This window comes from Astyanax mexicanus, chromosome 7 (assembly GCF_023375975.1).
Source record: "Astyanax mexicanus isolate ESR-SI-001 chromosome 7, AstMex3_surface, whole genome shotgun sequence".
Taxonomy (NCBI): domain Eukaryota; kingdom Metazoa; phylum Chordata; class Actinopteri; order Characiformes; family Acestrorhamphidae; genus Astyanax; species Astyanax mexicanus.
In genome coordinates, this window is record NC_064414.1 from 11,475,001 (window position 1) to 11,499,772 (window position 24,772).

The 24,772-nt window shown below is 41.5% G+C and overlaps 64 non-coding genes across 64 annotated transcripts; all 64 read left to right on the forward strand.

The window, feature by feature from the left end:
* The first annotated feature begins 344 nt into the window (after nt 1–344).
* On the forward strand, nt 345–434 carry trnar-ucu (transfer RNA arginine (anticodon UCU)). Its single transcript is given in 2 exon segments — nt 345–381; nt 399–434. It is a non-coding gene; the product is annotated as a tRNA-Arg (tRNA).
* Nucleotides 435–922: 488 nt separating this feature from the next.
* Nucleotides 923–1,012, forward strand: trnar-ucu (transfer RNA arginine (anticodon UCU)). Its single transcript is given in 2 exon segments — nt 923–959; nt 977–1,012. It is a non-coding gene; the product is annotated as a tRNA-Arg (tRNA).
* A 488-nt stretch (nt 1,013–1,500) lies between these two features.
* On the forward strand, nt 1,501–1,590 carry trnar-ucu (transfer RNA arginine (anticodon UCU)). The gene is given in 2 exon segments: nt 1,501–1,537; nt 1,555–1,590. It is a non-coding gene; the product is annotated as a tRNA-Arg (tRNA).
* A 307-nt stretch (nt 1,591–1,897) lies between these two features.
* Nucleotides 1,898–1,971, forward strand: trnat-agu (transfer RNA threonine (anticodon AGU)). The gene has a single exon. It is a non-coding gene; the product is annotated as a tRNA-Thr (tRNA).
* Nucleotides 1,972–2,077: 106 nt separating this feature from the next.
* trnar-ucu (transfer RNA arginine (anticodon UCU)) lies at nt 2,078–2,167 on the forward strand. Its single transcript is given in 2 exon segments — nt 2,078–2,114; nt 2,132–2,167. It is a non-coding gene; the product is annotated as a tRNA-Arg (tRNA).
* A 488-nt stretch (nt 2,168–2,655) lies between these two features.
* trnar-ucu (transfer RNA arginine (anticodon UCU)) lies at nt 2,656–2,745 on the forward strand. The gene is given in 2 exon segments: nt 2,656–2,692; nt 2,710–2,745. It is a non-coding gene; the product is annotated as a tRNA-Arg (tRNA).
* A 487-nt stretch (nt 2,746–3,232) lies between these two features.
* Nucleotides 3,233–3,322, forward strand: trnar-ucu (transfer RNA arginine (anticodon UCU)). Its single transcript is given in 2 exon segments — nt 3,233–3,269; nt 3,287–3,322. It is a non-coding gene; the product is annotated as a tRNA-Arg (tRNA).
* A 488-nt stretch (nt 3,323–3,810) lies between these two features.
* trnar-ucu (transfer RNA arginine (anticodon UCU)) lies at nt 3,811–3,900 on the forward strand. Its single transcript is given in 2 exon segments — nt 3,811–3,847; nt 3,865–3,900. It is a non-coding gene; the product is annotated as a tRNA-Arg (tRNA).
* A 306-nt stretch (nt 3,901–4,206) lies between these two features.
* Nucleotides 4,207–4,280, forward strand: trnat-agu (transfer RNA threonine (anticodon AGU)). The gene has a single exon. It is a non-coding gene; the product is annotated as a tRNA-Thr (tRNA).
* A 107-nt stretch (nt 4,281–4,387) lies between these two features.
* On the forward strand, nt 4,388–4,477 carry trnar-ucu (transfer RNA arginine (anticodon UCU)). The gene is given in 2 exon segments: nt 4,388–4,424; nt 4,442–4,477. It is a non-coding gene; the product is annotated as a tRNA-Arg (tRNA).
* A 309-nt stretch (nt 4,478–4,786) lies between these two features.
* On the forward strand, nt 4,787–4,860 carry trnat-agu (transfer RNA threonine (anticodon AGU)). The gene has a single exon. It is a non-coding gene; the product is annotated as a tRNA-Thr (tRNA).
* A 504-nt stretch (nt 4,861–5,364) lies between these two features.
* Nucleotides 5,365–5,438, forward strand: trnat-agu (transfer RNA threonine (anticodon AGU)). Its single transcript has one exon. It is a non-coding gene; the product is annotated as a tRNA-Thr (tRNA).
* A 106-nt stretch (nt 5,439–5,544) lies between these two features.
* Nucleotides 5,545–5,634, forward strand: trnar-ucu (transfer RNA arginine (anticodon UCU)). Its single transcript is given in 2 exon segments — nt 5,545–5,581; nt 5,599–5,634. It is a non-coding gene; the product is annotated as a tRNA-Arg (tRNA).
* Nucleotides 5,635–5,941: 307 nt separating this feature from the next.
* trnat-agu (transfer RNA threonine (anticodon AGU)) lies at nt 5,942–6,015 on the forward strand. The gene has a single exon. It is a non-coding gene; the product is annotated as a tRNA-Thr (tRNA).
* Nucleotides 6,016–6,122: 107 nt separating this feature from the next.
* trnar-ucu (transfer RNA arginine (anticodon UCU)) lies at nt 6,123–6,212 on the forward strand. Its single transcript is given in 2 exon segments — nt 6,123–6,159; nt 6,177–6,212. It is a non-coding gene; the product is annotated as a tRNA-Arg (tRNA).
* Nucleotides 6,213–6,519: 307 nt separating this feature from the next.
* Nucleotides 6,520–6,593, forward strand: trnat-agu (transfer RNA threonine (anticodon AGU)). The gene has a single exon. It is a non-coding gene; the product is annotated as a tRNA-Thr (tRNA).
* A 503-nt stretch (nt 6,594–7,096) lies between these two features.
* trnat-agu (transfer RNA threonine (anticodon AGU)) lies at nt 7,097–7,170 on the forward strand. Its single transcript has one exon. It is a non-coding gene; the product is annotated as a tRNA-Thr (tRNA).
* A 107-nt stretch (nt 7,171–7,277) lies between these two features.
* On the forward strand, nt 7,278–7,367 carry trnar-ucu (transfer RNA arginine (anticodon UCU)). Its single transcript is given in 2 exon segments — nt 7,278–7,314; nt 7,332–7,367. It is a non-coding gene; the product is annotated as a tRNA-Arg (tRNA).
* Nucleotides 7,368–7,674: 307 nt separating this feature from the next.
* Nucleotides 7,675–7,748, forward strand: trnat-agu (transfer RNA threonine (anticodon AGU)). The gene has a single exon. It is a non-coding gene; the product is annotated as a tRNA-Thr (tRNA).
* Nucleotides 7,749–8,431: 683 nt separating this feature from the next.
* On the forward strand, nt 8,432–8,521 carry trnar-ucu (transfer RNA arginine (anticodon UCU)). The gene is given in 2 exon segments: nt 8,432–8,468; nt 8,486–8,521. It is a non-coding gene; the product is annotated as a tRNA-Arg (tRNA).
* Nucleotides 8,522–8,828: 307 nt separating this feature from the next.
* Nucleotides 8,829–8,902, forward strand: trnat-agu (transfer RNA threonine (anticodon AGU)). Its single transcript has one exon. It is a non-coding gene; the product is annotated as a tRNA-Thr (tRNA).
* A 504-nt stretch (nt 8,903–9,406) lies between these two features.
* On the forward strand, nt 9,407–9,480 carry trnat-agu (transfer RNA threonine (anticodon AGU)). The gene has a single exon. It is a non-coding gene; the product is annotated as a tRNA-Thr (tRNA).
* A 505-nt stretch (nt 9,481–9,985) lies between these two features.
* trnat-agu (transfer RNA threonine (anticodon AGU)) lies at nt 9,986–10,059 on the forward strand. Its single transcript has one exon. It is a non-coding gene; the product is annotated as a tRNA-Thr (tRNA).
* A 107-nt stretch (nt 10,060–10,166) lies between these two features.
* trnar-ucu (transfer RNA arginine (anticodon UCU)) lies at nt 10,167–10,256 on the forward strand. The gene is given in 2 exon segments: nt 10,167–10,203; nt 10,221–10,256. It is a non-coding gene; the product is annotated as a tRNA-Arg (tRNA).
* Nucleotides 10,257–10,744: 488 nt separating this feature from the next.
* Nucleotides 10,745–10,834, forward strand: trnar-ucu (transfer RNA arginine (anticodon UCU)). Its single transcript is given in 2 exon segments — nt 10,745–10,781; nt 10,799–10,834. It is a non-coding gene; the product is annotated as a tRNA-Arg (tRNA).
* A 308-nt stretch (nt 10,835–11,142) lies between these two features.
* trnat-agu (transfer RNA threonine (anticodon AGU)) lies at nt 11,143–11,216 on the forward strand. Its single transcript has one exon. It is a non-coding gene; the product is annotated as a tRNA-Thr (tRNA).
* A 106-nt stretch (nt 11,217–11,322) lies between these two features.
* Nucleotides 11,323–11,412, forward strand: trnar-ucu (transfer RNA arginine (anticodon UCU)). The gene is given in 2 exon segments: nt 11,323–11,359; nt 11,377–11,412. It is a non-coding gene; the product is annotated as a tRNA-Arg (tRNA).
* A 308-nt stretch (nt 11,413–11,720) lies between these two features.
* Nucleotides 11,721–11,794, forward strand: trnat-agu (transfer RNA threonine (anticodon AGU)). The gene has a single exon. It is a non-coding gene; the product is annotated as a tRNA-Thr (tRNA).
* A 107-nt stretch (nt 11,795–11,901) lies between these two features.
* On the forward strand, nt 11,902–11,991 carry trnar-ucu (transfer RNA arginine (anticodon UCU)). Its single transcript is given in 2 exon segments — nt 11,902–11,938; nt 11,956–11,991. It is a non-coding gene; the product is annotated as a tRNA-Arg (tRNA).
* Nucleotides 11,992–12,478: 487 nt separating this feature from the next.
* On the forward strand, nt 12,479–12,568 carry trnar-ucu (transfer RNA arginine (anticodon UCU)). Its single transcript is given in 2 exon segments — nt 12,479–12,515; nt 12,533–12,568. It is a non-coding gene; the product is annotated as a tRNA-Arg (tRNA).
* A 308-nt stretch (nt 12,569–12,876) lies between these two features.
* trnat-agu (transfer RNA threonine (anticodon AGU)) lies at nt 12,877–12,950 on the forward strand. Its single transcript has one exon. It is a non-coding gene; the product is annotated as a tRNA-Thr (tRNA).
* Nucleotides 12,951–13,056: 106 nt separating this feature from the next.
* Nucleotides 13,057–13,146, forward strand: trnar-ucu (transfer RNA arginine (anticodon UCU)). The gene is given in 2 exon segments: nt 13,057–13,093; nt 13,111–13,146. It is a non-coding gene; the product is annotated as a tRNA-Arg (tRNA).
* Nucleotides 13,147–13,453: 307 nt separating this feature from the next.
* trnat-agu (transfer RNA threonine (anticodon AGU)) lies at nt 13,454–13,527 on the forward strand. The gene has a single exon. It is a non-coding gene; the product is annotated as a tRNA-Thr (tRNA).
* A 106-nt stretch (nt 13,528–13,633) lies between these two features.
* On the forward strand, nt 13,634–13,723 carry trnar-ucu (transfer RNA arginine (anticodon UCU)). The gene is given in 2 exon segments: nt 13,634–13,670; nt 13,688–13,723. It is a non-coding gene; the product is annotated as a tRNA-Arg (tRNA).
* Nucleotides 13,724–14,031: 308 nt separating this feature from the next.
* Nucleotides 14,032–14,105, forward strand: trnat-agu (transfer RNA threonine (anticodon AGU)). Its single transcript has one exon. It is a non-coding gene; the product is annotated as a tRNA-Thr (tRNA).
* A 505-nt stretch (nt 14,106–14,610) lies between these two features.
* On the forward strand, nt 14,611–14,684 carry trnat-agu (transfer RNA threonine (anticodon AGU)). The gene has a single exon. It is a non-coding gene; the product is annotated as a tRNA-Thr (tRNA).
* A 107-nt stretch (nt 14,685–14,791) lies between these two features.
* On the forward strand, nt 14,792–14,881 carry trnar-ucu (transfer RNA arginine (anticodon UCU)). The gene is given in 2 exon segments: nt 14,792–14,828; nt 14,846–14,881. It is a non-coding gene; the product is annotated as a tRNA-Arg (tRNA).
* A 306-nt stretch (nt 14,882–15,187) lies between these two features.
* Nucleotides 15,188–15,261, forward strand: trnat-agu (transfer RNA threonine (anticodon AGU)). Its single transcript has one exon. It is a non-coding gene; the product is annotated as a tRNA-Thr (tRNA).
* Nucleotides 15,262–15,367: 106 nt separating this feature from the next.
* trnar-ucu (transfer RNA arginine (anticodon UCU)) lies at nt 15,368–15,457 on the forward strand. Its single transcript is given in 2 exon segments — nt 15,368–15,404; nt 15,422–15,457. It is a non-coding gene; the product is annotated as a tRNA-Arg (tRNA).
* Nucleotides 15,458–15,945: 488 nt separating this feature from the next.
* trnar-ucu (transfer RNA arginine (anticodon UCU)) lies at nt 15,946–16,035 on the forward strand. The gene is given in 2 exon segments: nt 15,946–15,982; nt 16,000–16,035. It is a non-coding gene; the product is annotated as a tRNA-Arg (tRNA).
* Nucleotides 16,036–16,342: 307 nt separating this feature from the next.
* On the forward strand, nt 16,343–16,416 carry trnat-agu (transfer RNA threonine (anticodon AGU)). The gene has a single exon. It is a non-coding gene; the product is annotated as a tRNA-Thr (tRNA).
* A 106-nt stretch (nt 16,417–16,522) lies between these two features.
* trnar-ucu (transfer RNA arginine (anticodon UCU)) lies at nt 16,523–16,612 on the forward strand. Its single transcript is given in 2 exon segments — nt 16,523–16,559; nt 16,577–16,612. It is a non-coding gene; the product is annotated as a tRNA-Arg (tRNA).
* Nucleotides 16,613–17,100: 488 nt separating this feature from the next.
* trnar-ucu (transfer RNA arginine (anticodon UCU)) lies at nt 17,101–17,190 on the forward strand. Its single transcript is given in 2 exon segments — nt 17,101–17,137; nt 17,155–17,190. It is a non-coding gene; the product is annotated as a tRNA-Arg (tRNA).
* A 308-nt stretch (nt 17,191–17,498) lies between these two features.
* Nucleotides 17,499–17,572, forward strand: trnat-agu (transfer RNA threonine (anticodon AGU)). Its single transcript has one exon. It is a non-coding gene; the product is annotated as a tRNA-Thr (tRNA).
* A 106-nt stretch (nt 17,573–17,678) lies between these two features.
* Nucleotides 17,679–17,768, forward strand: trnar-ucu (transfer RNA arginine (anticodon UCU)). Its single transcript is given in 2 exon segments — nt 17,679–17,715; nt 17,733–17,768. It is a non-coding gene; the product is annotated as a tRNA-Arg (tRNA).
* A 307-nt stretch (nt 17,769–18,075) lies between these two features.
* Nucleotides 18,076–18,149, forward strand: trnat-agu (transfer RNA threonine (anticodon AGU)). Its single transcript has one exon. It is a non-coding gene; the product is annotated as a tRNA-Thr (tRNA).
* Nucleotides 18,150–18,256: 107 nt separating this feature from the next.
* On the forward strand, nt 18,257–18,346 carry trnar-ucu (transfer RNA arginine (anticodon UCU)). Its single transcript is given in 2 exon segments — nt 18,257–18,293; nt 18,311–18,346. It is a non-coding gene; the product is annotated as a tRNA-Arg (tRNA).
* A 308-nt stretch (nt 18,347–18,654) lies between these two features.
* trnat-agu (transfer RNA threonine (anticodon AGU)) lies at nt 18,655–18,728 on the forward strand. The gene has a single exon. It is a non-coding gene; the product is annotated as a tRNA-Thr (tRNA).
* A 106-nt stretch (nt 18,729–18,834) lies between these two features.
* On the forward strand, nt 18,835–18,924 carry trnar-ucu (transfer RNA arginine (anticodon UCU)). The gene is given in 2 exon segments: nt 18,835–18,871; nt 18,889–18,924. It is a non-coding gene; the product is annotated as a tRNA-Arg (tRNA).
* A 307-nt stretch (nt 18,925–19,231) lies between these two features.
* trnat-agu (transfer RNA threonine (anticodon AGU)) lies at nt 19,232–19,305 on the forward strand. Its single transcript has one exon. It is a non-coding gene; the product is annotated as a tRNA-Thr (tRNA).
* A 106-nt stretch (nt 19,306–19,411) lies between these two features.
* On the forward strand, nt 19,412–19,501 carry trnar-ucu (transfer RNA arginine (anticodon UCU)). Its single transcript is given in 2 exon segments — nt 19,412–19,448; nt 19,466–19,501. It is a non-coding gene; the product is annotated as a tRNA-Arg (tRNA).
* Nucleotides 19,502–19,809: 308 nt separating this feature from the next.
* trnat-agu (transfer RNA threonine (anticodon AGU)) lies at nt 19,810–19,883 on the forward strand. Its single transcript has one exon. It is a non-coding gene; the product is annotated as a tRNA-Thr (tRNA).
* A 505-nt stretch (nt 19,884–20,388) lies between these two features.
* Nucleotides 20,389–20,462, forward strand: trnat-agu (transfer RNA threonine (anticodon AGU)). The gene has a single exon. It is a non-coding gene; the product is annotated as a tRNA-Thr (tRNA).
* Nucleotides 20,463–20,569: 107 nt separating this feature from the next.
* On the forward strand, nt 20,570–20,659 carry trnar-ucu (transfer RNA arginine (anticodon UCU)). The gene is given in 2 exon segments: nt 20,570–20,606; nt 20,624–20,659. It is a non-coding gene; the product is annotated as a tRNA-Arg (tRNA).
* Nucleotides 20,660–20,965: 306 nt separating this feature from the next.
* Nucleotides 20,966–21,039, forward strand: trnat-agu (transfer RNA threonine (anticodon AGU)). Its single transcript has one exon. It is a non-coding gene; the product is annotated as a tRNA-Thr (tRNA).
* A 106-nt stretch (nt 21,040–21,145) lies between these two features.
* Nucleotides 21,146–21,235, forward strand: trnar-ucu (transfer RNA arginine (anticodon UCU)). The gene is given in 2 exon segments: nt 21,146–21,182; nt 21,200–21,235. It is a non-coding gene; the product is annotated as a tRNA-Arg (tRNA).
* A 488-nt stretch (nt 21,236–21,723) lies between these two features.
* trnar-ucu (transfer RNA arginine (anticodon UCU)) lies at nt 21,724–21,813 on the forward strand. The gene is given in 2 exon segments: nt 21,724–21,760; nt 21,778–21,813. It is a non-coding gene; the product is annotated as a tRNA-Arg (tRNA).
* A 307-nt stretch (nt 21,814–22,120) lies between these two features.
* Nucleotides 22,121–22,194, forward strand: trnat-agu (transfer RNA threonine (anticodon AGU)). Its single transcript has one exon. It is a non-coding gene; the product is annotated as a tRNA-Thr (tRNA).
* Nucleotides 22,195–22,300: 106 nt separating this feature from the next.
* Nucleotides 22,301–22,390, forward strand: trnar-ucu (transfer RNA arginine (anticodon UCU)). Its single transcript is given in 2 exon segments — nt 22,301–22,337; nt 22,355–22,390. It is a non-coding gene; the product is annotated as a tRNA-Arg (tRNA).
* Nucleotides 22,391–22,878: 488 nt separating this feature from the next.
* On the forward strand, nt 22,879–22,968 carry trnar-ucu (transfer RNA arginine (anticodon UCU)). The gene is given in 2 exon segments: nt 22,879–22,915; nt 22,933–22,968. It is a non-coding gene; the product is annotated as a tRNA-Arg (tRNA).
* A 487-nt stretch (nt 22,969–23,455) lies between these two features.
* trnar-ucu (transfer RNA arginine (anticodon UCU)) lies at nt 23,456–23,545 on the forward strand. The gene is given in 2 exon segments: nt 23,456–23,492; nt 23,510–23,545. It is a non-coding gene; the product is annotated as a tRNA-Arg (tRNA).
* Nucleotides 23,546–24,033: 488 nt separating this feature from the next.
* trnar-ucu (transfer RNA arginine (anticodon UCU)) lies at nt 24,034–24,123 on the forward strand. The gene is given in 2 exon segments: nt 24,034–24,070; nt 24,088–24,123. It is a non-coding gene; the product is annotated as a tRNA-Arg (tRNA).
* A 306-nt stretch (nt 24,124–24,429) lies between these two features.
* trnat-agu (transfer RNA threonine (anticodon AGU)) lies at nt 24,430–24,503 on the forward strand. The gene has a single exon. It is a non-coding gene; the product is annotated as a tRNA-Thr (tRNA).
* A 107-nt stretch (nt 24,504–24,610) lies between these two features.
* Nucleotides 24,611–24,700, forward strand: trnar-ucu (transfer RNA arginine (anticodon UCU)). The gene is given in 2 exon segments: nt 24,611–24,647; nt 24,665–24,700. It is a non-coding gene; the product is annotated as a tRNA-Arg (tRNA).
* The last annotated feature ends 72 nt before the right edge of the window (nt 24,701–24,772 follow it).

Genomic DNA, 24,772 nt, shown 5'->3' on the forward strand with positions numbered 1-24,772 from the left:
CAACATCTTGTTTGAGTTGATTTCTGACTTATTTGGAGAAAACTGTGGGTCTTACTTAGAAAAGTTCTGTTTGTCGTTGGTACAAGATTTTACTCCAGTGAGAAAAATCAGCCCGGTTTCCCTTGAACATTGTAATGATCTACACGTTGTAAAGAAGACGTGTGGCGCGGTGGCTTAGTTGGTTAAAGTGCCTGTCTAGTAAACAGGAGATCCTGGGTTCGAATCCCAGCGGTGCCTTTGGTTTGATCAATATGCAATTATATTTTAGTAAGGACTTCTTTTTTAGACTTGCAACATTTGTTTTCACAGAAAACTGGTCACTCTTGGTCAAGATGGGGCATGCAGGCTCTGTGGCGCAATGGATAGCGCATTGGACTTCTAGATGATAAGCTGGAGCAATTCAAAGGTTGTGGGTTCGAGTCCCACCAGAGTCGAAAGTTGTGCTACTTGTTTGCTTTGATGTAGAACAAAGAAGCTCAACATTTCAGAAATGTTCCTCTTGTCTTCATAGAATTGCAATGACTTTGTGGTGCCACAGAGAGTGCATTGACTTGTAGTTGAAAGACTGAAGCAATTGCAACATCTTGTTTGAGTTGATTTCTGACTTTTTTTGGAGAAAACTGTGGGTCTTACTTAGAAAAGTTCTGTTTGCTGTTGGTACAAGATTTTACTCCAATGAGAAAAATCAGCCCGGTTTCCCTTGAACATTGTAATGATCTACACCTTGAACGGAAGGTGTGTGGCGCCGTGGCTTAGTTGGTTAAAGTGCCTGTCTAGTAAACAGGAGATCCAGGGTTCGAATCCCAGCGGTGCCTTTGGTTTGATCAATATGCAATTATCTTTTAGTAAGGACTTCCTTTTTAGACTTGCAACATGTGTTTTCACAGAAAACTGGTCACTCTTGGTCAAGATGGAGAGTACAGGCTCTGTGGCGCAATGGACAGCGCATTGGACTTCTAGATGATAAGATGGAGCAATTCAAAGGTTGTGGGTTCGAGTCCCACCAGAGTCGAAAGTTGTGCTAGTTGTTTACTTTGATGCAGAACAAAGAAGCTCATCATTTCAGAAATATTCCTCTTGTCTTCATAAAATTGCAATGACCTTGTGGTGCCACAGAGAGTGCATTGACTTGTAGTTGAAAGATTGAAGCAATTACAACATCTTGTTTGAGTTGATTTCTGACTTTTTTTGGAGAAAACTGTGGGTCTTACTTAGAAAAGTTCTGTTTGCTGTTGGTACAAGATTTTACTCCAATGAGAAAAATCAGGACCAGTTTCCCTTGAACATTGTAATGATCTACACCTTGAACGGAAGGCGTGTGGCGCCGTGGCTTATTTGGTTAAAGTGCCTGTCTAGTAAACAGGAGATCCTGGGTTCGAATCCCAGCGGTGCCTTGGTTTGATCAATATGCAATGATCTTTTAGTCAGGACTTCTTTTTTAGACTTGCAACATTTGTTTTCACAGAAAACTGGTCACTCTTGGTCAAGATGGGGAGTACAGGCTCTGTGGCTCAATGGACAGCGCATTGGACTTCTAGCTGATAAGATGGAGCAATTCAAAGGTTGTGGGTTCGAGTCCCACCAGAGTCGAAAGTTGTGCTAGTTGTTTGCTTTGATGCAGAACAAAGAAGCTCAACATTTCAGAAATATTCCTCTTGTCTTCATAGAATTGCAATGACTTTGTGGTGCCACAGAGAGTGCATTGACTTGTAGTTGAAAGATTGAAGCAATTGCAACATCTTGTTTGAGTTGATTTCTGACTTTTTTTGGAGAAAACTGTGGGTCTTACTTAGAAAAGTTCTGTTTGCTGTTGGTACAAGATTTTACTCCAGTGAGAAAAATCAGCCCGGTTTCCCTTGAACATTGTAATGATCTACACGTTGTACAGAAGACGTGTGGCGCCGTGGCTTAGTTGGTTAAAGTGCCTGTCTAGTAAACAGGAGATCCTGGGTTCGAATCCCAGCGGTGCCTTGGTTTGATCAATATGCAATGATCTTTTAGTCAGGACTTCTTTTTTAGACTTGCAACATTTGTTTTCACAGAAAACTGGTCACTCTTGGTCAAGATGGTGTGTGCAGGCTCTGTGGCGCAATGGATAGCGCATTGGACTTCTAGATGATAAGCTGGAGCAATTCAAAGGTTGTGGGTTCGAGTCCCACCAGAGTCGAAAGTTGTGCTAGTTGTTTACTTTGATGCAGAACAAAGAAGCTCATCATTTCAGAAATATTCCTCTTGTCTTCATAAAATTGCAATGACCTTGTGGTGCCACAGAGAGTGCATTGACTTGTAGTTGAAAGATTGAAGCAATTACAACATCTTGTTTGAGTTGATTTCTGACTTTTTTTGGAGAAAACTGTGGGTCTTACTTAGAAAAGTTCTGTTTGCTGTTGGTACAAGATTTTACTCCAATGAGAAAAATCAGGACCAGTTTCCCTTGAACATTGTAATGATCTACACCTTGAACGGAAGGCGTGTGGCGCCGTGGCTTATTTGGTTAAAGTGCCTGTCTAGTAAACAGGAGATCCTGGGTTCGAATCCCAGCGGTGCCTTGGTTTGATCAATATGCAATGATCTTTTAGTCAGGACTTCTTTTTTAGACTTGCAACATTTGTTTTCACAGAAAACTGGTCACTCTTGGTCAAGATGGGGAGTACAGGCTCTGTGGCGCAATGGACAGCGCATTGGACTTCTAGCTGATAAGATGGAGCAATTCAAAGGTTGTGGGTTCGAGTCCCACCAGAGTCGAAAGTTGTGCTAGTTGTTTGCTTTGATGCAGAACAAAGAAGCTCAACATTTCAGAAATATTCCTCTTGTCTTCATAGAATTGCAATGACTTTGTGGTGCCACAGAGAGTGCATTGACTTGTAGTTGAAAGATTGAAGCAATTGCAACATCTTGTTTGAGTTGATTTCTGACTTTTTTTGGAGAAAACTGTGGGTCTTACTTAGAAAAGTTCTGTTTGCTGTTGGTACAAGATTTTACTCCAGTGAGAAAAATCAGCCCGGTTTCCCTTGAACATTGTAATGATCTACACGTTGTACAGAAGACGTGTGGCGCCGTGGCTTAGTTGGTTAAAGTGCCTGTCTAGTAAACAGGAGATCCTGGGTTCGAATCCAAGCGGTGCCTTGGTTTGATCAATATGCAATGATCTTTTAGTCAGGACTTCTTTTTTAGACTTGCAACATTTGTTTTCACAGAAAACTGGTCACTCTTGGTCAAGAAGGGGTGTGCAGGCTCTGTGGCGCAATGGATAGCGCATTGGACTTCTAGATGATAAGATGGAGCAATTCAAAGGTTGTGGGTTCGAGTCCCACCAGAGTCGAAAGTTGTGCTAGTTGTTTGCTTTGATGCAGGACAAAGAAGCTCAACATTTCAGAAATATTCCTCTTGTCTTCATAGAATTTCAATGACTTTGTGGTGCCACAGAGAGTGCATTGACTTGTAGTTGAAAGACTGAAGCAATTGCAACATCTTGTTTGAGTTGATTTCTGACTTTTTTTGGAGAAAACTGTGGGTCTTACTTAGAAAAGTTCCGTTTGCTGTTGGTACAAGATTTTACTCCAATGAGAAAAATCAGGACCAGTTTCCCTTGAACATTGTAATGATCTACACCTTGAACGGAAGGCGTGTGGCGCCGTGGCTTAGTTTGTTAAAGTGCCTGTCTAGTAAACAGGAGATCCTGGGTTCGAATCCCAGCGGTGCCTTGGTTTGATCAATATGCAATGATCTTTTAGTCAGGACTTCTTTTTTAGACTTGCAACATTTGTTTTCACAGAAAACTGGTCACTCTTGGTCAAGATGGGGTGTGCAGGCTCTGTGGCGCAATGGATAGTGCATTGGACTTCTAGATGATAAGTTGGAGCAATTCAAAGGTTGTGGGTTCGAGTCCCACCAGAGTCGAAAGTTGTGCTAGTTGTTTGCTTTGATGCAGAACAAAAAAGCTCAACATTTCAGAAATATTCCTCTTGTCTTCATAGAATTGCAATGACTTTGTGGTGCCACAGAGAGTGCATTGACTTGTAGTTGAAAGACTGAAGCAATTGCAACATCTTGTTTGAGTTGATTTCTGACTTTTTTGGAGAAAACTGTGGGTCTTACTTAGTAAAGTTCTGTTTGTCGTTGGTACAAGATTTTACTCCAGTGAGAAAAATCAGCCCGGTTTCCCTTGAACATTGTAATGATCTACACGTTGTAAAGAAGACGTGTGGCGCCGTGGCTTAGTTGGTTAAAGTGCCTGTCTAGTAAACAGGAGATCCTGGGTTTGAATCCCAGCGGTGCCTTTGGTTTGATCAATATGCAATTATATTTTAGTAAGGACTTCTTTTTTAGACTTGCAACATTTGTTTTCACAGAAAACTGGTCACTCTTGGTAATCTTTTCGTGTGCAGGCTCTGTGGCGCAATGGATAGCGCATTGGACTTCTAGATGATAAGCTGGAGCAATTCAAAGGTTGTGGGTTCGAGTCCCACCAGAGTCGAAAGTTGTGCTAGTTGTTTGCTTTGATGCAGAACAAAGAAGCTCAACATTTCAGAAATATTCCTCTTGTCTTCATAGAATTGCAATGACTTTGTGGTGCCACAGAGAGTGCATTGACTTGTAGTTGAAAGATTGAAGCAATTGCAACATCTTGTTTGAGTTGATTTCTGACTTTTTTTTGGAGAAAACTGTGGGTCTTACTTAGAAAAGTTCTGTTTGCTGTTGGTACAAGATTTTACTCCAATGAGAAAAATCATGACCAGTTTCCCTTGAACATTGTAATGATCTACACCTTGAACGGAAGGCGTGTGGCGCCGTGGCTTAGTTGGTTAAAGTGCCTGTCTAGTAAACAGGAGATCCTGGGTTCGAATCCCAGCGGTGCCTTGGTTTGATCAATATGCAATGATCTTTTAGTCAGGACTTCTTTTTTAGACTTGCAACATTTGTTTTCACAGAAAACTGGTCACTCTTGGTCAAGATGGGGTGTGCAGGCTCTGTGGCGCAATGGATAGTGCATTGGACTTCTAGATGATAAGCTGGAGCAATTCAAAGGTTGTGGTTTCGAGTCCCACCAGAGTAGAAAGTTGTGCTAGTTGTTTGCTTTGATGCAGAACAAAGAAGCTCAACATTTCAGAAATATTCCTCTTGTCTTCATAGAATTGCAATGACTTTGTGGTGCCACAGAGAGTGCATTGACTTGTAGTTGAAAGACTGAAGCAATTGCAACATCTTGTTTGAGTTGATTTCTGACTTTTTTTTGGAGAAAACTGTGGGTCTTACTTAGAAAAGTTCCGTTTGCTGTTGGTACAAGATTTTACTCCAATGAGAAAAATCAGCCCGGTTTCCCTTGAACATTGTAATGATCTACACCTTGAACGGAAGGTGTGTGGCGCCGTGGCTTAGTTGGTTAAAGTGCCTGTCTAGTAAACAGGAGATCCTGGGTTCGAATCCCAGCGGTGCCTTGGTTTGATCAATATGCAATGATCTTTTAGTCAGGACCTCTTTTTTAGACTTGCAACATTTGTTTTCACAGAAAACTGGTCACTCTTGGTCAAGATGGGGTGTGCAGGCTCTGTGGCGCAATGGATAGCGCATTGGACTTCTAGATGATAAGATGGAGCAATTCAAAGGTTGTGGGTTCGAGTCCCACCAGAGTCGAAAGTTGTGCTGATTATTTGCTTTTGATGTAGAACAAAGAAGCTCAACATTTCAGAAATATTCCTCTTGTCTTCATAGAATTGCAATGACTTTGTGGTGCCACAGAGAGTGCATTGACTTGTAGTTGAAAGACTGAAGCAATTGTAACATCTTGTTTGAGTTGATTTCTGACTTATTTGGAGAAAACTGTGGGTCTTACTTAGAAAAGTTCTGTTTGTCGTTGGTACAAGATTTTACTCCAGTGAGAAAAATCAGCCCGGTTTCCCTTGAACATTGTAATGATCTACACGTTGTAAAGAAGACGTGTGGCGCCGTGGCTTAGTTGGTTAAAGTGCCTGTCTAGTAAACAGGAGATCCTGGGTTCGAATCCCAGCGGTGCCTTTGGTTTGATCAATATGCAATTATATTTTAGTAAGGACTTCTTTTTTAGACTTGCAACATTTGTTTTCACAGAAAACTGGTCACTCTTGGTCAATATGGGGTGTGCAGGCTCTGTGGCGCAATGGATAGCGCATTGGACTTCTAGATGATCAGCTGGAGCAATTCAAAGGTTGTGGGTTCGAGTCCCACCAGAGTCGAAAGTTGTGCTTCGTGTTTGCTTTGATGTAGAACAAAGAAGCTCAACATTTCAGAAATGTTCCTCTTGTCTTCATAGAATTGCAATGACTTTGTGGTGCCACAGAGAGTGCATTGACTTGTAGTTGAAAGACTGAAGCAATTGCAACATCTTGTTTGAGTTGATTTCTGACTTTTTTTGGAGAAAACTGTGGGTCTTACTTAGAAAAGTTCCGTTTGCTGTTGGTACAAGATTTTACTCCAATGAGAAAAATCAGCCCGGTTTCCCTTGAACATTGTAATGATCTACACCTTGAACGGAAGGTGTGTGGCGCCGTGGCTTAGTTGGTTAAAGTGCCTGTCTAGTAAACAGGAGATCCTGGGTTCGAATCCCAGCGGTGCCTTGGTTTGATCAATATGCAATGATCTTTTAGTCAGGACTTCTTTTTTAGACTTGCAACATTTGTTTTCACAGAAAACTGGTCACTCTTGGTCAAGATGGGGTGTGCAGGCTCTGTGGGGCAATGGATAGCGCATTGGACTTCTAGATGATAAGATGGAGCAATTCAAAGGTTGTGGGTTCGAGTCCCACCAGAGTCGAAAGTTGTGCTGATTATTTGCTTTTGATGTAGAACAAAGAAGCTCAACATTTCAGAATTATTCCACTTGTCTTCATAGAATTACAATGACTTTGTGTTGCCACAGAGAGTGCATTGACTTGTAGTTGAAAGACTGAAGCAATTGCAACATCTTGTTTGAGTTGATTTCTGACTTTTTTGGAGAAAACTGTGGGTCTTACTTAGAAAAGTTCTGTTTGTCATTGGTACAAGATTTTATTCCAGTGAGAAAAATCAGCCCGGTTTCCCTTGAACATTGTAATGATCTACACGTTGTAAAGAAGACGTGTGGCGCCGTGGCTTAGTTGGTTAAAGTGCCTGTCTAGTAAACAGGAGATCCTGGGTTCGAATCCCAGCGGTGCCTTTGGTTTGATCAATATGCAATTATATTTTAGTAAGGACTTCTTTTTTAGACTTGCAACATTTGTTTTCACAGAAAACTGGTCACTCTTGGTCAAGATGGGGTGTGTAGGCTCTGTGGCGCAATGGATAGCGCATTGGACTTCTAGATGATAAGCTGGAGCAATTCAAAGGTTGTGGGTTCGAGTCCCACCAGAATCGAAAGTTGTGCTACTTGTTTGCTTTGATGTAGAACAAAGAAGCTCAACATTTCAGAAATGTTCCTCTTGTCTTCATAGAATTGCAATGACTTTGTGGTGCCACAGAGAGTGCATTGACTTGTAGTTGAAAGACTGAAGCAATTGCAACATCTTGTTTGAGTTGATTTCTGACTTTTTTTGGAGAAAACTGTGGGTCTTACTTAGAAAAGTTCTGTTTGCTGTTGGTACAAGATTTTACTCCAATGAGAAAAATCAGCCCGGTTTCCCTTGAACATTGTAATGATCTACACCTTGAACGGAAGGTGTGTGGCGCCGTGGCTTAGTTGGTTAAAGTGCCTGTCTAGTAAACAGGAGATCCTGGGTTCGAATCCCAGCGGTGCCTTGGTTTGATCAATATGCAATGATCTTTTAGTCAGGACTTCTTTTTTAGACTTGCAACATTTGTTTTCACAGAAAACTGGTCACTCTTGGTCAAGATGGGCTGTGCAGGCTCTGTGGGGCAATGGATAGCGCATTGGACTTCTAGATGATAAGATGGAGCAATTCAAAGGTTGTGGGTTCGAGTCCCACCAGAGTCGAAAGTTGTGCTGATTATTTGCTTTTGATGTAGAACAAAGAAGCTCAACATTTCAGAAATATTCCTCTTGTCTTCATAGAATTGCAATGACTTTGTGGTGCCACAGAGAGTGCATTGACTTGTAGTTGAAAGACTGAAGCAATTGCAACATCTTGTTTGAGTTGATTTCTGACTTATTTGGAGAAAACTGTGGGTCTTACTTAGAAAAGTTCTGTTTGTCGTTGGTACAAGATTTTACTCCAGTGAGAAAAATCAGCCCGGTTTCCCTTGAACATTGTAATGATCTACACGTTGTAAAGAAGACGTGTGGCGCCGTGGCTTAGTTGGTTAAAGTGCCTTTCTAGTAAACAGGAGATCCTGGGTTCGAATCCCAGCGGTACCTTGGTTTGATCAATATGCAATGATCTTTTAGTCAGGACTTCTTTTTTAGACTTGCAACATTTGTTTTCACAGAAAACTGGTCACTCTTGGTCAAGATGGGGTGTGCAGGCTCTGTGGCGCAATGGATAGCGCATTGGACTTCTAGATGATAAGCTGGAGCAATTCAAAGGTTGTGGGTTCGAGTCCCACCAGAGTCGAAAGTTGTGCTACTTGTTTGCTTTGATGTAGAACAAAGAAGCTCAACATTTCAGAAATGTTCCTCTTGTCTTCATAGAATTGCAATGACTTTGTGGTGCCACAGAGAGTGCATTGACTTGTAGTTGAAAGACTGAAGCAATTGCAACATCTTGTTTGAGTTGATTTCTGACTTTTTTTGGAGAAAACTGTGGGTCTTACTTAGAAAAGTTCCGTTTGCTGTTGGTACAAGATTTTACTCCAATGAGAAAAATCAGCCCGGTTTCCCTTGAACATTGTAATGATCTACACCTTGAACGGAAGGTGTGTGGCGCCGTGGCTTAGTTGGTTAAAGTGCCTGTCTAGTAAACAGGAGATCCTGGGTTCGAATCCCAGCGGTGCCTTGGTTTGATCAATCTGCAATGATCTTTTAGTCAGGACTTCTTTTTTAGACTTGCAACATTTGTTTTCACAGAAAACTGGTCACTCTTGGTCAAGATGGGGTGTGCAGGCTCTGTGGGGCAATGGATAGCGCATTGGACTTCTAGATGATAAGATGGAGCAATTCAAAGGTTGTGGGTTCGAGTCCCACCAGAGTCGAAAGTTGTGCTGATTATTTGCTTTTGATGTAGAACAAAGAAGCTCAACATTTCAGAATTATTCCACTTGTCTTCATAGAATTACAATGACTTTGTGTTGCCACAGAGAGTGCATTGACTTGTAGTTGAAAGACTGAAGCAATTGCAACATCTTGTTTGAGTTGATTTCTGACTTTTTTTGGAGAAAACTGTGGGTCTTACTTAGAAAAGTTCTGTTTGCTGTTGGTACAAGATTTTACTCCAGTGAGAAAAATCAGCCCGGTTTCCCTTGAACATTGTAATGATCTACACGTTGTACAGAAGACGTGTGGCGCCGTGGCTTAGTTGGTTAAAGTGCCTGTCTAGTAAACAGGAGATCCTGGGTTCGAATCCCAGCGGTGCCTTTGGTTTGATCAATATGCAATTATATTTTATTAAGGACTTCTTTTTTAGACTTGCAACATTTGTTTTCACAGAAAACTGGTCACTCTTGGTCAAGATGGGGTGAGCAGGCTCAGTGGCGCAATGGATAGCGCATTGGACTTCTAGATGATAAGCTGGAGCAATTCAAAGGTTGTGGATTCGAGTCCCACAAGAGTCGAAAGTTGTGCTACTTGTTTGCTTTGATGTAGAACAAAGAAGCTCAACATTTCAGAAATGTTCCTCTTGTCTTCATAGAATTGCAATGACTTTGTGGTGCCACAGAGAGTGCATTGACTTGTAGTTGAAAGACTGAAGCAATTGCAACATCTTGTTTGAGTTGATTTCTGACTTTTTTTGGAGAAAACTGTGGGTCTTACTTAGAAAAGTTCTGTTTGCTGTTGGTACAAGATTTTACTCCAATGAGAAAAATCAGGACCAGTTTCCCTTGAACATTGTTATGATCTACACCTTGAACGGAAGGTGTGTGGCGCCGTGGCTTAGTTGGTTAAAGTGCCTGTCTAGTAAACAGAAGATCCTGGGTTCGAATCCCAGCGGTGCCTTTGGTTTGATCAATATGCAATTATCTTTTAGTAAGGACTTCCTTTTTAAACTTGCAACATGTGTTTTCACAGAAAACTGGTCACTCTTGGTCAAGATGGAGAGTACAGGCTCTGTGGCGCAATGGACAGCGCATTGGACTTCTAGATCATAAGATGGAGCAATTCAAAGGTTGTGGGTTCGAGTCCCACCAAAGTCGAAAGTTGTGCTAGTTGTTTACTTTGATGCAGAACAAAGAAGCTCAACATTTCAGAAATATTCCTCTTGTCTTCATAAAATTGCAATGACTTTGTGGTGCCACAGAGAGTGCATTGACTTGTAGTTGAAAGATTGAAGCAATTGCAACATCTTGTTTGAGTTGATTTCTGACTTTTTTTGGAGAAAACTGTGGGTCTTACTTAGAAAAGTTCTGTTTGCTGTTGGTACAAGATTTTACTCCAATGAGAAAAATCAGGACCAGTTTCCCTTGAACATTGTAATGATCTACACCTTGAACGGAAGGCGTGTGGCGCCGTGGCTTATTTGGTTAAAGTGCCTGTCTAGTAAACAGGAGATCCTGGGTTCGAATCCCAGCGGTGCCTTGGTTTGATCAATATGCAATGATCTTTTAGTCAGGACTTCTTTTTTAGACTTGCAACATTTGTTTTCACAGAAAACTGGTCACTCTTGGTCAAGATGGGGAGTACAGGCTCTGTGGCGCAATGGACAGCGCTTTGGACTTCTAGCTGATAAGATGGAGCAGTTCAAAGGTTGTGGGTTCGAGTCCCACCAGAGTCGAAAGTTGTGCTAGTTGTTTGCTTTGATGCAGAACAAAGAAGCTCAACATTTCAGAAATATTCCTCTTGTCTTCATAGAATTACAATGACTTTGTGGTGCCACAGAGAGTGCATTGACTTGTAGTTGAAAGATTGAAGCAATTGCAACATCTTGTTTGAGTTGATTTCTGACTTTTTTTGGAGAAAACTGTGGGTCTTACTTAGAAAAGTTCTGTTTACTGTTGGTACAAGATTTTACTCCAATGAGAAAAATCATGACCAGTTTCCCTTGAACATTGTAATGATCTACACCTTGAACGGAAGGCGTGTGGCGCCGTGGCTTAGTTGGTTAAAGTGCCTGTCTAGTAAACAGGAGATCCTGGGTTCGAATCCCAGCGGTGCCTTGGTTTGATCAATATGCAATGATCTTTTAGTCAGGACTTCTTTTTTAGACTTGCAACATTTGTTTTCACAGAAAACTGGTCACTCTTGGTCAAGATGGCGTGTGCAGGCTCTGTGGCGCAATGGATAGCGCATTGGCCTTCTAGATGATAAGATGGTGCAATTCAAAGGTTGTGGGTTCGAGTCCCACCAGAGTCGAAAGTTGTGCTAGTTGTTTGCTTTGATGCAGAACAAAGAAGCTCAACATTTCAGAAATATTCCTCTTGTCTTCATAGAATTTCAATGACTTTGTGGTGCCACAGAGAGTGCATTGACTTGTAGTTGAAAGACTGAAGCAATTGCAACATCTTGTTTGAGTTGATTTCTGACTTTTTTTGGAGAAAACTGTGGGTCTTACTTAGAAAAGTTCCGTTTGCTGTTGGTACAAGATTTTACTCCAATGAGAAAAATCAGGACCAGTTTCCCTTGAACATTGTAATGATCTACACCTTGAACGGAAGGTGTGTGGCGCCGTGGCTTAGTTGGTTAAAGTGCCTGTCTAGTAAACAGGAGATCCTGGGTTCGAATCCCAGCGGTGCCTTTGGTTTGATCAATATGCAATTATCTTTTAGTAAGGACTTCTTTTTTGGACTTGCAACATTTGTTTTCAAAGAAAACTGGTCACTCTTGGTCAAGATGGGGAGTACAGGCTCTGTGGCGCAATGGACAGCGCTTTGGACTTCTAGATGATAAGATGGAGCAATTCAAAGGTTGTGGGTTCGAGTCCCACCAGAGTCGAAAGTTGTGCTAGTTGTTTGCTTTGATGCAGAACAAAGAAGCTCAACATTTCAGAAATATTCCTCTTGTCTTCATAGAATTGCAATGACTTTGTGGTGCCACAGAGAGTGCATTGACTTGTAGTTGAAAGACTGAAGCAATTGCAACATCTTGTTTGAGTTGATTTCTGACTTATTTGGAGAAAACTGTGGGTCTTACTTAGTAAAGTTCTGTTTGTCGTTGGTACAAGATTTTACTCCAGTGAGAAAAATCAGCCCGGTTTCCCTTGAACATTGTAATGATCTACACGTTGTAAAGAAGACGTGTGGCGCCGTGGCTTAGTTGGTTAAAGTGCCTATCTAGTAAACAGGAGATCCTGGGTTCGAATCCCAGCGGTGCCTTTGGTTTGATCAATATGCAATTATATTTTAGTAAGGACTTCTTTTTTAGACTTGCAACATTTGTTTTCACAGAAAACTGGTCACTCTTGGTAATCTTTTCGTGTGCAGGCTCTGTGGCGCAATGGATAGCGCATTGGACTTCTAGATGATAAGCTGGAGCAATTCAAAGGTTGTGGGTTCGAGTCCCACCAGAGTCGAAAGTTGTGCTAGTTGTTTGCTTTGATGCAGAACAAAGAAGATCAACATTTCAGAAATATTCCTCTTGTCTTCATAGAATTGCAATGACTTTGTGGTGCCACAGAGAGTGCATTGACTTGTAGTTGAAAGATTGAAGCAATTGCAACATCTTGTTTGAGTTGATTTCTGACTTTTTTTGGAGAAAACTGTGGGTCTTACTTAGAAAAGTTCTGTTTGCTGTTGGTACAAGATTTTACTCCAATGAGAAAAATCATGACCAGTTTCCCTTGAACATTGTAATGATCTACACCTTGAACGGAAGGTGTGTGGCACCGTGGCTTAGTTGGTTAAAGTGCCTGTCTAGTAAACAGGAGATCCTGGGTTCGAATCCCAGCGGTGCCTTGGTTTGATCAATATGCAATGATCTTTTAGTCAGGACTTCTTTTTTAGACTTGCAACATTTGTTTTCACAGAAAACTGGTCACTCTTGGTCAAGATGGGGTGTGCAGGCTCTGTGGCGCAATGGATAGCGCATTGGACTTCTAGATGATAAGATGGAGCAATTCAAAGGTTGTGGGTTCGAGTCCCACCAGAGTCGAAAGTTGTGCTGATTATGTGCTTTTGATGTAGAACAAAGAAGCTCAACATTTCAGAATTATTCCACTTGTCTTCATAGAATTACAATGACTTTGTGTTGCCACAGAGAGTGCATTGACTTGTAGTTGAAAGACTGAAGCAATTGCAACATCTTGTTTGAGTTGATTTCTGACTTTTTTGGAGAAAACTGTGGGTCTTACTTAGAAAAGTTCTGTTTGTCGTTGGTACAAGATTTTACTCCAGTGAGAAAAATCAGCCCGGTTTCCCTTGAACATTGTAATGATCTACACGTTGTACAGAAGACGTGTGGCGCCGTGGCTTAGTTGGTTAAAGTGCCTGTCTAGTAAACAGGAGATCCTGGGTTCGAATCCCAGCGGTGCCTTGGTTTGATCAATATGCAATGATCTTTTAGTCAGGACTTCTTTTTTAGACTTGCAACATTTGTTTTCACAGAAAACTGGTCACTCTTGGTCAAGATGAGGTGTGCAGGCTCTGTGGCGCAATGGATAGCGCATTGGACTTCTAGATGATAAGCTGGAGCAATTCAAAGGTTGTGGGTTCGAGTCCCACCAGAGTCGAAAGTTGTGCTACTTGTTTGCTTTGATGTAGAACAAAGAAGCTCAACATTTCAGAAATGGTCCTCATGTCTTCATAGAATTGCAATGACTTTGTGGTGCCACAGAGAGTGCATTGACTTGTAGTTGAAAGACTGAAGCAATTGCAACATCTTGTTTGAGTTGATTTCTGACTTTTTTTGGAGAAAACTGTGGGTCTTACTTAGAAAAGTTCTGTTTGCTGTTGGTACAAGATTTTACTCCAATGAGAAAAATCAGGACCAGTTTCCCTTGAACATTGTAATGATCTACACCTTGAATGGAAAGTGTGTGGCTCCGTGGCTTAGTTGGTTAAAGTGCCTGTCTAGTAAACAGGAGATCCTGGGTTCGAATCCCAGCGGTGCCTTGGTTTGATCAATATGCAATGATCTTTTAGTCAGGACTTCTTTTTTAGACTTGCAACATTTGTTTTCACAGAAAACTGGTCACTCTTGGTCAAGATGGGGTGTGCAGGCTCTGTGGCGCAATGGATAGCGCATTGGGCTTCTAGATGATAAGCTGGAGCATTTCAAAGGTTGTGGGTTCGAGTCCCACCAGATTCGAAAGTTGTGCTAGTTGTTTGCTTTGATGCAGAACAAAGAAGCTCAACATTTCAGAAATATTCCTCTTGTCTTCATAGAATTGCAATGACTTTGTGGTGCCACAGAGAGTGCATTGACTTGTAGTTGAAAGACTGAAGCAATTGCAACATCTTGTTTGAGTTGATTTCTGACTTTTTTATGGAGGAAACTGTGGGTCTTACTTAGAAAAGTTCTGTTTGCTGTTGGTACAAGATTTTACTCCAATGAGAAAAATCAGGACCAGTTTCCCTTGAACATTGTAATGATCTACACGTTGAACAGAAGACGTGTGGCGCCGTGGCTTAGTTGGTTAAAGTGCCTGTCTAGTAAACAGGAGATCCTGGGTTCGAATCCCAGCGGTGCCTTTGGTTTGATCAATATGCAATTATCTTTTAGTAAGGACTTCTTTTTTGGACTTGCAACATTTGTTTTCAAAGAAAACTGGTCACTCTTGGTCAAGATGGGGAGTACAGGCTCTGTGGCGCAATGGACAGCGCTTTGGACTTCTAGATGATAAGATGGAGCAATTCAAAGGTTGTGGGTTCGAGTCCCACCAGAGTCGAAAGTTGTGCTAGTTGTTTGCTTTGATGCAGAACAAAGAAGCTCAACATTTCAGAAATATTCCTCTTGTCTTCATAGAATTGCAATGACTTTGTGGTGCCACAGAGAGTGCATTGACTTGTAGTTGAAAGACTGAAGCAATTGCAACATCTTGTTTGAGTTGATTTCTGACTTATTTGGAGAAAACTGTGGGTCTTACTTAGAAAAGTTCTGTTTGTCGTTGGTACAAGATTTTACTCCAGTGAGAAAAATCAGCCCGGTTTCCCTTGAACATTGTAATGATCTACACGTTGTACAGAAGATGTGTGGCGCCGTGGCTTAGTTGGTTAAAGTGCCTGTCTAGTAAACAGGAGATCCTGGGTTCGAATCCCAGCGGTGCCTTGGTTTGATCAATATGCAATGATCTTTTAGTCAGGACTTCTTTTTTAGACTTGCAACATTTGTTTTCACAGAAAACTGGTCACTCTTGGTCAAGATGGGGTGTGTAGGCACTGTGGCGCAATGGATAGCGCATTGGACTTCTAGATGATAAGATGGAGCAATTCAAAGGTTGTGGGTTCGAGTCCCACCAGAGTCGAAAGTTGTGCTAGTTGTTTACTTTGATGCAGAACAAAGAAGCTCATCATTTCAGAAATATTCCTCTTGTCTTCATAAAATTGCAATGACCTTGTGGTGCCACAGAGAGTGCATTGACTTGTAGTTGAAAGATTGAAGCAATTACAACATCTTGTTTGAGTTGATTTCTGACTTTTTTTGGAGAAAACTGTGGGTCTTACTTAGAAAAGTTCTGTTTGCTGTTGGTACAAGATTTTACTCCAATGAGAAAAATCAGGACCAGTTTCCCTTGAACATTGTAATGATCTACACCTTGAACGGAAGGCGTGTGGCGCCGTGGCTTATTTGGTTAAAGTGCCTGTCTAGTAAACAGGAGATCCTGGGTTCGAATCCCAGCGGTGCCTTGGTTTGATCAATATGCAATGATCTTTTAGTCAGGACTTCTTTTTTAGACTTGCAACATTTGTTTTCACAGAAAACTGGTCACTCTTGGTCAAGATGGGGAGTACAGGCTCTGTGGCGCAATGGACAGCGCATTGGACTTCTAGCTGATAAGATGGAGCAGTTCAAAGGTTGTGGGTTCGAGTCCCACCAGAGTCGAAAGTTGTGCTAGTTGTTTGCTTTGATGCAGAACAAAGAAGCTCAACATTTCAGAAATATTCCTCTTGTCTTCATAGAATTGCAATGACTTTGTGGTGCCACAGAGAGTGCATTGACTTGTAGTTGAAAGATTGAAGCAATTGCAACATCTTGTTTGAGTTGATTTCTGACTTTTTTTGGAGAAAACTGTGGGTCTTACTTAGAAAAGTTCTGTTTGCTGTTGGTACAAGATTTTACTCCAGTGAGAAAAATCAGCCCGGTTTCCCTTGAACATTGTAATGATCTACACGTTGTACAGAAGACGTGTGGCGCCGTGGCTTAGTTGGTTAAAGTGCCTGTCTAGTAAACAGGAGATCCTGGGTTCGAATCCCAGCGGTGCCTTGGTTTGATCAATATGCAATGATCTTTTAGTCAGGACTTCTTTTTTAGACTTGCAACATTTGTTTTCACAGAAAACTGGTCACTCTTGGTCAAGATGGTGTGTGCAGGCTCTGTGGCGCAATGGATAGCGCATTGGACTTCTAGATGATAAGCTGGAGCAATTCAAAGGTTGTGGGTTCGAGTCCCACCAGAGTCGAAAGTTGTGCTAGTTGTTTACTTTGATGCAGAACAAAGAAGCTCATCATTTCAGAAATATTCCTCTTGTCTTCATAAAATTGCAATGACCTTGTGGTGCCACAGAGAGTGCATTGACTTGTAGTTGAAAGATTGAAGCAATTACAACATCTTGTTTGAGTTGATTTCTGACTTTTTTTGGAGAAAACTGTGGGTCTTACTTAGAAAAGTTCTGTTTGCTGTTGGTACAAGATTTTACTCCAATGAGAAAAATCAGGACCAGTTTCCCTTGAACATTGTAATGATCTACACCTTGAACGGAAGGCGTGTGGCGCCGTGGCTTATTTGGTTAAAGTGCCTGTCTAGTAAACAGGAGATCCTGGGTTCGAATCCCAGCGGTGCCTTGGTTTGATCAATATGCAATGATCTTTTAGTCAGGACTTCTTTTTTAGACTTGCAACATTTGTTTTCACAGAAAACTGGTCACTCTTGGTCAAGATGGGGAGTACAGGCTCTGTGGCGCAATGGACAGCGCATTGGACTTCTAGCTGATAAGATGGAGCAATTCAAAGGTTGTGGGTTCGAGTCCCACCAGAGTCGAAAGTTGTGCTAGTTGTTTGCTTTGATGCAGAACAAAGAAGCTCAACATTTCAGAAATATTCCTCTTGTCTTCATAGAATTGCAATGACTTTGTGGTGCCACAGAGAGTGCATTGACTTGTAGTTGAAAGACTGAAGCAATTGCAACATCTTGTTTGAGTTGATTTCTGACTTTTTTTTGGAGAAAACTGTGGGTCTTACTTAGAAAAGTTCCGTTTGCTGTTGGTACAAGATTTTACTCCAATGAGAAAAATCAGCCCGGTTTCCCTTGAACATTGTAATGATCTACACCTTGAACGGAAGGTGTGTGGCGCCGTGGCTTAGTTGGTTAAAGTGCCTGTCTAGTAAACAGGAGATCCTGGGTTCGAATCCCAGCGGTGCCTTGGTTTGATCAATATGCAATGATCTTTTAGTCAGGACCTCTTTTTTAGACTTGCAACATTTGTTTTCACAGAAAACTGGTCACTCTTGGTCAAGATGGGGTGTGCAGGCTCTGTGGCGCAATGGATAGCGCATTGGACTTCTAGATGATAAGATGGAGCAATTCAAAGGTTGTGGGTTCGAGTCCCACCAGAGTCGAAAGTTGTGCTGATTATTTGCTTTTGATGTAGAACAAAGAAGCTCAACATTTCAGAAATATTCCTCTTGTCTTCATAGAATTGCAATGACTTTGTGGTGCCACAGAGAGTGCATTGACTTGTAGTTGAAAGACTGAAGCAATTGTAACATCTTGTTTGAGTTGATTTCTGACTTATTTGGAGAAAACTGTGGGTCTTACTTAGAAAAGTTCTGTTTGTCGTTGGTACAAGATTTTACTCCAGTGAGAAAAATCAGCCCGGTTTCCCTTGAACATTGTAATGATCTACACGTTGTAAAGAAGACGTGTGGCGCCGTGGCTTAGTTGGTTAAAGTGCCTGTCTAGTAAACAGGAGATCCTGGGTTCGAATCCCAGCGGTGCCTTTGGTTTGATCAATATGCAATTATATTTTAGTAAGGACTTCTTTTTTAGACTTGCAACATTTGTTTTCACAGAAAACTGGTCACTCTTGGTAATCTTTTCGTGTGCAGGCTCTGTGGCGCAATGGATAGCGCATTGGACTTCTAGATGATAAGCTGGAGCAATTCAAAGGTTGTGGGTTCGAGTCCCACCAGAGTCGAAAGTTGTGCTAGTTGTTTGCTTTGATGCAGAACAAAGAAGATCAACATTTCAGAAATATTCCTCTTGTCTTCATAGAATTGCAATGACTTTGTGGTGCCACAGAGAGTGCATTGACTTGTAGTTGAAAGATTGAAGCAATTGCAACATCTTGTTTGAGTTGATTTCTGACTTTTTTTGGAGAAAACTGTGGGTCTTACTTAGAAAAGTTCTGTTTGCTGTTGGTACAAGATTTTACTCCAGTGAGAAAAATCATGACCAGTTTCCCTTGAACATTGTAATGATCTACACCTTGAACGGAAGGTGTGTGGCACCGTGGCTTAGTTGGTTAAAGTGCCTGTCTAGTAAACAGGAGATCCTGGGTTCGAATCCCAGCGGTGCCTTGGTTTGATCAATATGCAATGATCTTTTAGTCAGGACTTCTTTTTTAGACTTGCAACATTTGTTTTCACAGAAAACTGGTCACTCTTGGTCAAGATGGGGTGTGCAGGCTCTGTGGCGCAATGGATAGCGCATTGGACTTCTAGATGATAAGATGGAGCAATTCAAAGGTTGTGGGTTCGAGTCCCACCAGAGTCGAAAGTTGTGCTGATTATGTGCTTTTGATGTAGAACAAAGAAGCTCAACATTTCAGAATTATTCCACTTGTCTTCATAGAATTACAATGACTTTGTGTTGCCACAGAGAGTGCATTGACTTGTAGTTGAAAGACTGAAGCAATTGCAACATCTTGTTTGAGTTGATTTCTGACTTTTTTGGAGAAAACTGTGGGTCTTACTTAGAAAAGTTCTGTTTGTCGTTGGTACAAGATTTTACTCCAGTGAGAAAAATCAGCCCGGTTTCCCTTGAACATTGTAATGATCTACACGTTGTACAGAAGACGTGTGGCGCCGTGGCTTAGTTGGTTAAAGTGCCTGTCTAGTAAACAGGAGATCCTGGGTTCGAATCCCAGCGGTGCCTTGGTTTGATCAATATGCAATGATCTTTTAGTCAGGACTTCTTTTTTAGACTTGCAACATTTGTTTTCACAGAAAACTGGTCACTCTTGGTCAAGATGAGGTGTGCAGGCTCTGTGGCGCAATGGATAGCGCATTGGACTTCTAGATGATAAGCTGGAGCAATTCAAAGGTTGTGGGTTCGAGTCCCACCAGAGTCGAAAGTTGTGCTACTTGTTTGCTTTGATGTAGAACAAAGAAGCTCAACATTTCAGAAATGGTCCTCATGTCTTCATAGAATTGCAATGACTTTGTGGTGCCACAGAGAGTGCATTGACTTGTAGTTGAAAGACTGAAGCAATTGCAACATCTTGTTTGAGTTGATTTCTGACTTTTTTTGGAGAAAACTGTGGGTCTTACTTAGAAAAGTTCTGTTTGCTGTTGGTACAAGATTTTACTCCAATGAGAAAAATCAGGACCAGTTTCCCTTGAACATTGTAATGATCTACACCTTGAATGGAAAGTGTGTGGCTCCGTGGCTTAGTTGGTTAAAGTGCCTGTCTAGTAAACAGGAGATCCTGGGTTCGAATCCCAGCGGTGCCTTGGTTTGATCAATATGCAATGATCTTTTAGTCAGGACTTCTTTTTTAGACTTGCAACATTTGTTTTCACAGAAAACTGGTCACTCTTGGTCAAGATGGGGTGTGCAGGCTCTGTGGCGCAATGGATAGCGCATTGGGCTTCTAGATGATAAGCTGGAGCATTTCAAAGGTTGTGGGTTCGAGTCCCACCAGATTCGAAAGTTGTGCTAGTTGTTTGCTTTGATGCAGAACAAAGAAGCTCAACATTTCAGAAATATTCCTCTTGTCTTCATAGAATTGCAATGACTTTGTGGTGCCACAGAGAGTGCATTGACTTGTAGTTGAAAGACTGAAGCAATTGCAACATCTTGTTTGAGTTGATTTCTGACTTTTTTATGGAGGAAACTGTGGGTCTTACTTAGAAAAGTTCTGTTTGCTGTTGGTACAAGATTTTACTCCAATGAGAAAAATCAGGACCAGTTTCCCTTGAACATTGTAATGATCTACACGTTGAACAGAAGACGTGTGGCGCCGTGGCTTAGTTGGTTAAAGTGCCTGTCTAGTAAACAGGAGATCCTGGGTTCGAATCCCAGCGGTGCCTTTGGTTTGATCAATATGCAATTATCTTTTAGTAAGGACTTCTTTTTTGGACTTGCAACATTTGTTTTCAAAGAAAACTGGTCACTCTTGGTCAAGATGGGGAGTACAGGCTCTGTGGCGCAATGGACAGCGCTTTGGACTTCTAGATGATAAGATGGAGCAATTCAAAGGTTGTGGGTTCGAGTCCCACCAGAGTCGAAAGTTGTGCTAGTTGTTTGCTTTGATGCAGAACAAAGAAGCTCAACATTTCAGAAATATTCCTCTTGTCTTCATAGAATTGCAATGACTTTGTGGTGCCACAGAGAGTGCATTGACTTGTAGTTGAAAGACTGAAGCAATTGCAACATCTTGTTTGAGTTGATTTCTGACTTATTTGGAGAAAACTGTGGGTCTTACTTAGAAAAGTTCTGTTTGTCGTTGGTACAAGATTTTACTCCAGTGAGAAAAATCAGCCCGGTTTCCCTTGAACATTGTAATGATCTACACGTTGTACAGAAGATGTGTGGCGCCGTGGCTTAGTTGGTTAAAGTGCCTGTCTAGTAAACAGGAGATCCTGGGTTCGAATCCCAGCGGTGCCTTGGTTTGATCAATATGCAATGATCTTTTAGTCAGGACTTCTTTTTTAGACTTGCAACATTTGTTTTCACAGAAAACTGGTCACTCTTGGTCAAGATGGGGTGTGTAGGCACTGTGGCGCAATGGATAGCGCATTGGACTTCTAGATGATAAGATGGAGCAATTCAAAGGTTGTGGGTTCGAGTCCCACCAGAGTCGAAAGTTGTGCTAGTTGTTTACTTTGATGCAGAACAAAGAAGCTCATCATTTCAGAAATATTCCTCTTGTCTTCATAAAATTGCAATGACCTTGTGGTGCCACAGAGAGTGCATTGACTTGTAGTTGAAAGATTGAAGCAATTACAACATCTTGTTTGAGTTGATTTCTGACTTTTTTTGGAGAAAACTGTGGGTCTTACTTAGAAAAGTTCTGTTTGCTGTTGGTACAAGATTTTACTCCAATGAGAAAAATCAGGACCAGTTTCCCTTGAACATTGTAATGATCTACACCTTGAACGGAAGGCGTGTGGCGCCGTGGCTTATTTGGTTAAAGTGCCTGTCTAGTAAACAGGAGATCCTGGGTTCGAATCCCAGCGGTGCCTTGGTTTGATCAATATGCAATGATCTTTTAGTCAGGACTTCTTTTTTAGACTTGCAACATTTGTTTTCACAGAAAACTGGTCACTCTTGGTCAAGATGGGGAGTACAGGCTCTGTGGCGCAATGGACAGCGCATTGGACTTCTAGCTGATAAGATGGAGCAGTTCAAAGGTTGTGGGTTCGAGTCCCACCAGAGTCGAAAGTTGTGCTAGTTGTTTGCTTTGATGCAGAACAAAGAAGCTCAACATTTCAGAAATATTCCTCTTGTCTTCATAGAATTGCAATGACTTTGTGGTGCCACAGAGAGTGCATTGACTTGTAGTTGAAAGATTGAAGCAATTGCAACATCTTGTTTGAGTTGATTTCTGACTTTTTTTGGAGAAAACTGTGGGTCTTACTTAGAAAAGTTCTGTTTGCTGTTGGTACAAGATTTTACTCCAGTGAGAAAAATCAGCCCGGTTTCCCTTGAACATTGTAATGATCTACACGTTGTACAGAAGACGTGTGGCGCCGTGGCTTAGTTGGTTAAAGTGCCTGTCTAGTAAACAGGAGATCCTGGGTTCGAATCCCAGCGGTGCCTTGGTTTGATCAATATGCAATGATCTTTTAGTCAGGACTTCTTTTTTAGACTTGCAACATTTGTTTTCACAGAAAACTGGTCACTCTTGGTCAAGATGGTGTGTGCAGGCTCTGTGGCGCAATGGATAGCGCATTGGACTTCTAGATGATAAGCTGGAGCAATTCAAAGGTTGTGGGTTCGAGTCCCACCAGAGTCGAAAGTTGTGCTAGTTGTTTACTTTGATGCAGAACAAAGAAGCTCATCATTTCAGAAATATTCCTCTTGTCTTCATAAAATTGCAATGACCTTGTGGTGCCACAGAGAGTGCATTGACTTGTAGTTGAAAGATTGAAGCAATTACAACATCTTGTTTGAGTTGATTTCTGACTTTTTTTGGAGAAAACTGTGGGTCTTACTTAGAAAAGTTCTGTTTGCTGTTGGTACAAGATTTTACTCCAATGAGAAAAATCAGGACCAGTTTCCCTTGAACATTGTAATGATCTACACCTTGAACGGAAGGCGTGTGGCGCCGTGGCTTATTTGGTTAAAGTGCCTGTCTAGTAAACAGGAGATCCTGGGTTCGAATCCCAGCGGTGCCTTGGTTTGATCAATATGCAATGATCTTTTAGTCAGGACTTCTTTTTTAGACTTGCAACATTTGTTTTCACAGAAAACTGGTCACTCTTGGTCAAGATGGGGAGTACAGGCTCTGTGGCGCAATGGACAGCGCATTGGACTTCTAGCTGATAAGATGGAGCAATTCAAAGGTTGTGGGTTCGAGTCCCACCAGAGTCGAAAGTTGTGCTAGTTGTTTGCTTTGATGCAGAACAAAGAAGCTCAACATTTCAGAAATATTCCTCTTGTCTTCATAGAATTGCAATGACTTTGTGGTGCCACAGAGAGTGCATTGACTTGTAGTTGAAAGATTGAAGCAATTGCAACATCTTGTTTGAGTTGATTTCTGACTTTTTTTGGAGAAAACTGTGGGTCTTACTTAGAAAAGTTCTGTTTGCTGTTGGTACAAGATTTTACTCCAGTGAGAAAAATCAGCCCGGTTTCCCTTGAACATTGTAATGATCTACACGTTGTACAGAAGACGTGTGGCGCCGTGGCTTAGTTGGTTAAAGTGCCTGTCTAGTAAACAGGAGATCCTGGGTTCGAATCCAAGCGGTGCCTTGGTTTGATCAATATGCAATGATCTTTTAGTCAGGACTTCTTTTTTAGACTTGCAACATTTGTTTTCACAGAAAACTGGTCACTCTTGGTCAAGATGGGGTGTGCAGGCTCTGTGGCGCAATGGATAGCGCATTGGACTTCTAGATGATAAGATGGAGCAATTCAAAGGTTGTGGGTTCGAGTCCCACCAGAGTCGAAAGTTGTGCTAGTTGTTTGCTTTGATGCAGGACAAAGAAGCTCAACATTTCAGAAATATTACTCTTGTCTTCATAGAATTTCAATGACTTTGTGGTGCCACAGAGAGTGCATTGACTTGTAGTTGAAAGACTGAAGCAATTGCAACATCTTGTTTGAGTTGATTTCTGACTTTTTTTGGAGAAAACTGTGGGTCTTACTTAGAAAAGTTCCGTTTGCTGTTGGTACAAGATTTTACTCCAATGAGAAAAATCAGGACCAGTTTCCCTTGAACATTGTAATGATCTACACCTTGAACGGAAGGCGTGTGGCGCCGTGGCTTAGTTTGTTAAAGTGCCTGTCTAGTAAACAGGAGATCCTGGGTTCGAATCCCAGCGGTGCCTTGGTTTGATCAATATGCAATGATCTTTTAGTCAGGACTTCTTTTTTAGACTTGCAACATTTGTTTTCACAGAAAACTGGTCACTCTTGGTCAAGATGGGGTGTGCAGGCTCTGTGGCGCAATGGATAGTGCATTGGACTTCTAGATGATAAGTTGGAGCAATTCAAAGGTTGTGGGTTCGAGTCCCACCAGAGTCGAAAGTTGTGCTAGTTGTTTGCTTTGATGCAGAACAAAAAAGCTCAACATTTCAGAAATATTCCTCTTGTCTTCATAGAATTGCAATGACTTTGTGGTGCCACAGAGAGTGCATTGACTTGTAGTTGAAAGACTGAAGCAATTGCAACATCTTGTTTGAGTTGATTTCTGACTTTTTTGGAGAAAACTGTGGGTCTTACTTAGTAAAGTTCTGTTTGTCGTTGGTACAAGATTTTACTCCAGTGAGAAAAATCAGCCCGGTTTCCCTTGAACATTGTAATGATCTACACGTTGTAAAGAAGACGTGTGGCGCCGTGGCTTAGTTGGTTAAAGTGCCTGTCTAGTAAACAGGAGATCCTGGGTTCGAATCCCAGCGGTGCCTTTGGTTTGATCAATATGCAATTATATTTTAGTAAGGACTTCTTTTTTAGACTTGCAACATTTGTTTTCACAGAAAACTGGTCACTCTTGGTAATCTTTTCGTGTGCAGGCTCTGTGGCGCAATGGATAGCGCATTGGACTTCTAGATGATAAGCTGGAGCAATTCAAAGGTTGTGGGTTCGAGTCCCACCAGAGTCGAAAGTTGTGCTAGTTGTTTGCTTTGATGCAGAACAAAGAAGCTCAACATTTCAGAAATATTCCTCTTGTCTT